Source organism: Hevea brasiliensis, chromosome 11 (assembly GCF_030052815.1).
Source record: "Hevea brasiliensis isolate MT/VB/25A 57/8 chromosome 11, ASM3005281v1, whole genome shotgun sequence".
Lineage (NCBI taxonomy): Eukaryota > Viridiplantae > Streptophyta > Magnoliopsida > Malpighiales > Euphorbiaceae > Hevea > Hevea brasiliensis.
The window spans coordinates 7,498,529-7,506,255 of record NC_079503.1 but is presented as its reverse complement, the minus strand read 5'-3'; the positions used below and the strand labels follow the sequence as shown (position 1 = coordinate 7,506,255).

The window sequence follows — 7,727 nt, the reverse complement described above, 5'->3', positions numbered from 1 at the left end:
TAGAAGCTCAAGTGACACAACCTTATTGTTCAATCCTGAAATTGAGAAATTTTGTAAGGCCAACAAGAAAGAAATCAGAAAAAGAAAGGAAGCTTTGAGAGAAACCGAAATTGAAGCAGACATGGCTGATGAAAGAGTTAGAATTGGTGTTGGGAATGCTGGAAATGGTCAAAACAATGAAAATGAAGCCCAAGGGGAAGAAGTTGTTAATGCAAACGTGCCTAGGGGAAGTATGATGGATCATGCTTTTCCACGTTTTGATGACTTGAGAGAGAGCATAGCAAGACCAAGGATTGATGCAAATAGCTACAAGATGGATTTTGGAGTTTTTCAAATGATTCAGAATTCTCAATTTGGAGGACATCCTTCTGAAAATCCACACACACATCTGAAGAAGTTTGCTATGATTTGTGACATGCAAAAACAACCTGGAGTATCTGATGATGCAGCAAGGCTAAAATTGTTTCCATTCTCTTTGAAAGATAGAGCATTGGATTGGCTTGATTCTTTACCTCACAACTCAATTACAAATTGGGAGCAGCTCACTGATGCATTTCTTGCCCAATACTTTCCACCTGGAAAAACTCAAGAGTTGAGGAATCAAATGATTGCTTTTAGACCAAGAGAAGATGAGACTCTTTATGAGTCATGGATGAGATGGAAGGAGTTGGAGAGACAATGTCCACATCATGCCATTCCTAAATGGATGATAAACCAGAATTTTTACACAAATGTCACGCCGTCTATCAGAGGAATCATTGATGCTCAAACGGAGGGGAATTCATCATTAAGCATGAAGATGAAGCTTATGAGTTATTAGAGAAAATAGCAAAGAATAGTCATCTATGGAGTAGTCCAAGAGGGTCAACTCCAACTCAAAAAGGCAAGTTCTTTGGAATGTATGAGCTTGATCCATTCAACATGATCAATGCCAAATTTGATGCACTCACTAATGTCCTTGCTAAGAAAATGGAGGATTTAAGTATGCTAGTCAGTTCATCATCATGCTCTGGAAGTTCTCAACAAGTTACTTATGCAGAAGGAACAATGAGCTGTGGAGTAGATTATCCTTCATATGCTTGGAGGAATCATCCCAATTTTTCATGGGAGAATCAGCAAAATCAAGCTTCAACTCAGAACTTTCCATCACAACAACAAGAGCATCAATACCAACAACCTAGGCAACCACCGCCTAGTTTTCAGCAAAAGAATGCAAATACTGCACCTTTACCAAGACAGCAAGAACAAAGTTCCACCACAGAGGCTTTATTACAACAAATTCTTGCTAATCAAATTAAGCGTGATGAAGAGTTGAGAGAGATGAAAGCAAGGCTGGAACAAATGCAAACACACAATAGGATGCTGGAAAATCAGATTGCACAACAAGCATGCTCATCAAGTACCAAGTCTTTTGGAAAGCTTCCAAGTCAACCAGAAAATCCAAGAGAGCAGTGTCAAGCTATTACTTTAAGAAGTGGAAAAGTTATAAATGATGAGAAGAGTGAAAACAGTGAGAAGAGAGAAAATGAGAAAGGGACTGATGAGAGTGAAAAACAAGAGAGTGCAGAAAAATGTAAGGAGAAATTTGAAGAAAAAGAAGAGAAATATATACCTCCCGAACCCTACAAGCCACAGCTTCCCTTTCCACAAAGATTTCACAAAGCCAAGCTTGATAGGCAATTTGGAAAGTTCTTAGAGGTTTTGAAGAAACTTTACATAAATGTGCCTTTTGTTGATGCTCTTTCACAAATGCCCTCTTATGCAAAATTCTTGAAAGAAATTCTCTCAAACAAAAGGAAACTTGAAGATGATGAAATCAGAGCTTTGACAGAGGAATGCAGTGTGCTATCCTCCAAAGGAAACTTCCTCCAAAGCTCAAGGATCCAGGGAGTTTTTCAATTCCATGCCACATTGGGGAGTCATGTTCTATAAAAGCTTTATGTGATTTAGGGGCTAGTGTAAGCCTTATGCCCCTCTCCATCTATGAGAAGCTCAACATGGGAGATCTTAAGCCAACCCACATTTCTCTTCAGTTAGCTGATAGATCAATTAAGTATCCTGAAGGGATTTTAGAGAATGTGCCTCTGAAGGTTGGGAAATTCTATATACCTGTTGACTTTGTCATCTTGGACATGGAAGAGGATTCTAATATCCCAATCATTTTGGGGAGGCCTTTCCTAGCTACAGTTGGTGCTTTGATTGACGTGAAAGGTGAAAAGCTTACTCTCAGAGTCGGAGAGGATCATTTAGTCTTCAACATTGGCAATGATAAGAAGAAGCAACATGAAGATGTAGACTCTTGTTTGAGAATTGATATAGTTGATGAGTTAGTAAAAGAGCACTTTAGAAAGAGCTATCCGAAGGCTTCTCTTGAAAGTTGTCTTATCCATGAAGGGAGTATCAATGATGAAAATCCAAAAGAGGCTGCATTTGCACAACATTTAAAGGGTAATCCATCTTGTCCTATGGCACCAATCTTTCAAGTTGAGCAAGTGGAGAAAAGTGAAGTAAAACAACCATCTCTCAAAGAAAAAGATGCACCAAAGGTTGTCAAGAAAGAAATGGTGGGATTTTTAGACAAAGCAACAAGGATCTTCTCATGTGATGGAAAGAAAATGAAGTGTAGATTCATTGAAGCACCTATTGGAAACAGAGGCAATAAATTCCAATTTCAGCCACCATGAAACATGAAAAGAGTCCAGCTAAGGACTATAAATTAGCGCTCTTGGGAGGCATCCCAAGTCCTTTTATTTTACTTTTGCTGATTTACTTTTACTTTCATTGCTTTTGTTTTTATCTTGAATCTCCCCAAATTCAATTTTTGACATTGTTGAATTTTGTCCCTTGTAGATGTATTTCAATGGAGGAAGGTTGGTGAACTGCTGGGGAGTGATTCTTAACTTGAAAATTTTGTCCTTCAAACTCTCCCAAAAACTGATTGGTTTCTTTGCATAACCTATCACGGGAGCTGCTACTGGTTTATGCGAGCAAAAAATGACATTCTGCGACAAAGAGGGTGTCTGCAGAGATGGCTTATGTTCTTGGTGAGGTTGGGTGTGTAACTTTTAAGTAAATGTGCTTTTAATGTTAATATGGTGGTAAGTGAGCCATTTTTGCATTATGAGCTTATTTGGGTTGTGGGATTTAAGGTGGAAATCTTGCATTTTTCTTGGCATGACTTGGAGAGTTCATCATTTGTGAATAGATACAACTTTATGCAGATTTTATTGAGTTTTAATGTGCTAAATGTTGATTTGCAGATTTTGAGTCAAAATGGCATGGGTCACAAATGCCTTTTATGCAGGATCCATCTTCTACAAGATTGTGTGATGCATTTTTGATGAACTTTGTATATATTGATGTGTTTTTGGTGAAAATTTCTCATGGTTTATGCTTCATGGAATTATATTTCTTCATTCTAGGGTATTTTTCACACTTGCAAATCATGTTCCATTGCAATCTTAATCTTGTTGAATTGTGCATAAGCAACTGCATAGCTTATGCAATCCTGCATAACCACAATTCTTGCCATTTTCCACCTTTATTGCAAGTGCATAAGCAGAGTGCATAGCTTATGCAACTCTGCATAACCTCATTTTGTCAAATTTCATATCTGTCAAAACTTGCATAAGGTGAGTGCATGACTTATGCACATTTGCACAACTTCAAATTCTGCATTTTCTCTCTCTGCCGAAGTCTGCATAAGCAGAGTGCATAACCTATGCACTTCTGCATAACCAAAAACTCTGAACTTCCAATTCTGCCGAGGGGTGCATAAGGAAGGTGCATAACTTATGCACTTCCGCATGACCAGAAACTCCAAAAATTCAAACTTGCCGAGGGGTGCATAAGCAGAGTGCATAACCTATGCACTTCTGCATGACCAGAAACCCAGAAAAACCAAAATTGCCGAAGACTGCATAAGCAGAGTGCATGACCTATGCACTTCTGCATGACCCAAATTTCTGAAAAACCAATTCTGCCGAGAGGTGCATAAGGGGAGTGCATAACTTATGCACTCCCGCATGACTTCGCTCCTCAAAATTTTAAGGGTCACCGAAACATGCATAAGGAAGGTGCATGACTTATGCACTTCCGCATAACCACCAACTCTGAATTCCAAGACCAGCCGAGACTTGCATAAGGAGGGTGCATAACTTATGCACTTCCGCATGACCACAAAAAAAAAAAAAAAAAAAAAATATTTTTATAGCCTATGCAACCCTTATTGCCACTCATGCAGAACCGCATGGCTTATGCATCCTACTTATGCACATGTTCTGGAAAAGTTAAAACCTGCTGAGACTTGCATAAGGAGAGTGCATAACTTATGCACTTCCGCATGACCAAAAAAAAAAAAAAAAAAAAAAAAAAAATTTGCAAATATTTTACATAGCCTATGCAACCCTTATTGCCACTCATGCAGAACCGCACGGCTTATGCACCCTACTTATGCACATGTTTTGGGTAGCACTTTACTCTGCATAACCTGTACAGCCTCTTATGCATCACTATTATTCCTTGAATTCTCCTCTGCTCTATACCAGGTAACTCTTTCCTTTTGCTCTTAAATTTCACAATTCCTGGTAATTTCTCTTTACTTTGAATTTTGATAATGCACTACTTGAGACATTGAGGACAATGTCTAATTTTGAGTTTGGGGGTGCACATTCATTTTGATTTTTGCTTCATTTTTTTTTACATTTTGAGTATAGGAACATCTCATCCCATTTCATTTACATATATTGTAAATATTTTACATATACATCCATACATACATATACATAACACATTTACACACACATTATACATCACTTAGAAATTATACACTTTGCACACAAATAGACTTCCTCCATTTAGTTAATGCATTGCTCATTTTTAGGAATCATGCATCATGCATTAAATTCTTTTGCCAAATCCCTTGAGTATTGAAAAGTTGCCTATGAGAGTGATTTGACTTACCTTTAGTTGGGTTTGTGGATTGAAAGTTTCCTAAGAGGTGCAAAGTTTTGAAGTGTTATCCCTTGCCTATATCTTCTTAGCCAAAAAGCCACCCAACTAGTCATTTGGAGATGGAAGTGTTTAGAGGGAGTTATTGGATATAAGGTAGTCAAATGATGTCTCACCAATCCTAGAACAAATTTTCTAAACCTTTCAAGGCGAAATACCAGCTTGTACTTGAAAAGAGAGATGATTAGGCATTCTTTGATTTAAACCTTCTCATTTTAAACCTTTGGCCCTTTTCCTAATTAAAATTGACCCTTGTAAACCCCTTTGAGCCTTTTTACCCCTAATTTTTCTTGAAATCCTTATTGTTACCTAGCCAATGAACCAAACACTCCAACCCTTTTCATGAGAATAATTATTTACAATATTAGGTACATAAAAAAAAAAAAAGAGAGAAAAAGAAAAGAAAAGAAAAAAAATACAATAAAAGGGAGAAGAAATACTTGTCACCTTGTAAAAGTGCTAGTATATGTGCTTTTCACTATTGCCATTCAAAATGAAAGAAATCCACCCAAAGTATTAAAAGAAATGAGTTTGGGGGTGGCAATTTTAGGGACAATCATCAAAAGAAAATGCAAAATACAAGTTAAAGTATCAAAATGTCCCTCCATTTTTATCTGTTTTGTAAACTATGCTAGCACTTGACAATCCTCATTGTGTATTTCTCTCTCCCATATATATAAAAAAAGAGAAAAAGAAAAAATATATAATAAAGTGTACCTTATGTTTCAAAATTGAAAATATTCTCATGCTTTGAATCCTTTTTACCCATCTTTCTTCTTAGCCTCATTTTTGAACCCCATGGCCCCATTACATCCCTAAAAAGACCTTTGATCTCTTGATAGTATTTGCTACATTAGTGGAGATAGGAGTAGGGAATTTGCCTATGGGATTGGAAAATTATCCATTCATTCATTTAATTCCATCATTCTATATAGAGACACTTTGACTATTGATTGTTCTAGAATTCCTTTTGAGCATGACCCTCTCTTTTGATTGGTTGGTTTGGGGATTTTGAATGATAATTGACTTGATGGCTAAGCGGTGAAAGCTTGGATAAGCATTAAATTCCTTGCATTTTGAAGGATGGGTATATGGATTGCTGGTATGGCTGAAGGTGTGTTTAGTTACTTTAATAGGTAATTTTCATAGCTCTTTGGATAAGGCACCCCTAAAAACTTTGCATCACATTCTAAGGTTTGCTTGAGGACAAGCAAAAGCTTGAGTTTGGGGGTATTTGATGCATACATTTTGCATAGTCATTTAGGTCTAATTTTATAACCATTTTTATTTGATTATTAACCATTTTTAGCTAATTTCATTAGTTAATTAGTTAGTTTTTCATAGTTGTCAATTTTGGATTAATTTGTAATTTTTACTTTGTTTTGTAGGAAAAATGGTGTTTTTGAAGGACTGAAGAGAATTTTGCCATTGAGGAGTGTCTTCTACAGCCAAAGATGTCAAAAACAAGTTTTCAAGCTGAAATATGCATTGACCAAATTGTGCATAACTTGCCGCATAAGCTATGCAGATTTGCATAAGGAGAAAGATCACTGTTCCAGAACCAGCCGAAGTGTGCATAAGGAGACAGCATAGCTTATGCACATTCCCGCCTCCCTTATGCACCTTCACAGAATTGTGCATAACCTATGCACCAAGTCATGCAGTTTTGCATAAGTGGCCCAGAACCAGCCGAAAACTGCATAAGGGACTGCATAACTTATGCAGTCCACTTATGCAGTCCCATGAAGAGTTCATTAATGAGCTGGCAGGAGATTCCCTCAAATAATTCCTCCTAGAACATACCATTTTAGGGCTCCATGTCAGAAAAATGCTATAAATAGTCCCATTTTCTCATTTTAGAGGGAGACAAGGAGCAAAGAAGAAAAGGAGAGGGGCTGAGCAGAATTTGAAGAGCCATCTTCACCTTCCACACCATTTTTTAACTAAGATTTGCAGATTTCTTCCTTCCTTTACATTTTTCTACATTTCTAGTGTTTAATTTCTTACTTCTTAGCTTAGATTAAAGCTTTATTTCCATTTAAACTCATCATATCTTGTAAGCATTATGGATAGTGAGTAGTTTACTTTTGATTCTGGAGTAAGGGATGTAATATTTTAGTTATTTTTGTGGATTTGAACTGGGTTAGTCCCAATTTAATGAATTTATGAGGTTTAATCCATTTCTTGTGTGCTTATTCACATGCTTAATGAAGGGCCCCATTAAGTTATGTTCTTAATCCTTGGTTGAAGCACCGAAAGGAGAAAACCAAGTGATAGTTAATCAAGAAATTGGACTTAATTAACTTAGATCTAGAAATAGACTAAGGGTTAAGAGGGTTTTAATAGATTGATTAAAGAACCTAATGGGTCTTGGTTAATTTTAACTCCACGAAAGTAGGATTAAGTAAATTAAGGCACTCTTTGTCTCACTCGAAAGAGTTTTCAAAGGATTTTAGAATTAATCTCCTTTAAACCCATAAATTTCATGGATTGGGCTAGCTAGGGAAAATCCCAAAATAGCTTGAATATGAAATCCCGAACTCCGGAATCGCCTTTTTATCATTGTTAATTTCTAATCGAATTTAATTACTTGCCATTTTGAATATTGCCATATTTGAATTTGCTTTATTTTAATTTGATGCAAATTTAGTTAAATCATTACATAGTTGAATAGATTATTAAATTTGCACATTTAGATTTCATACTCCATTACCCAT

General features: G+C 36.5%; 1 non-coding gene across 1 annotated transcript; it reads right to left on the bottom strand.

The window, feature by feature from the left end:
* Positions 1-588: 588 nt before the first annotated feature.
* Positions 589-696, bottom strand: LOC131170901 (small nucleolar RNA R71). Its single transcript, XR_009141665.1, has one exon. It is a non-coding gene; the product is annotated as a small nucleolar RNA R71 (small nucleolar RNA).
* Between the last annotated feature and the right edge of the window lie 7,031 nt (positions 697-7,727).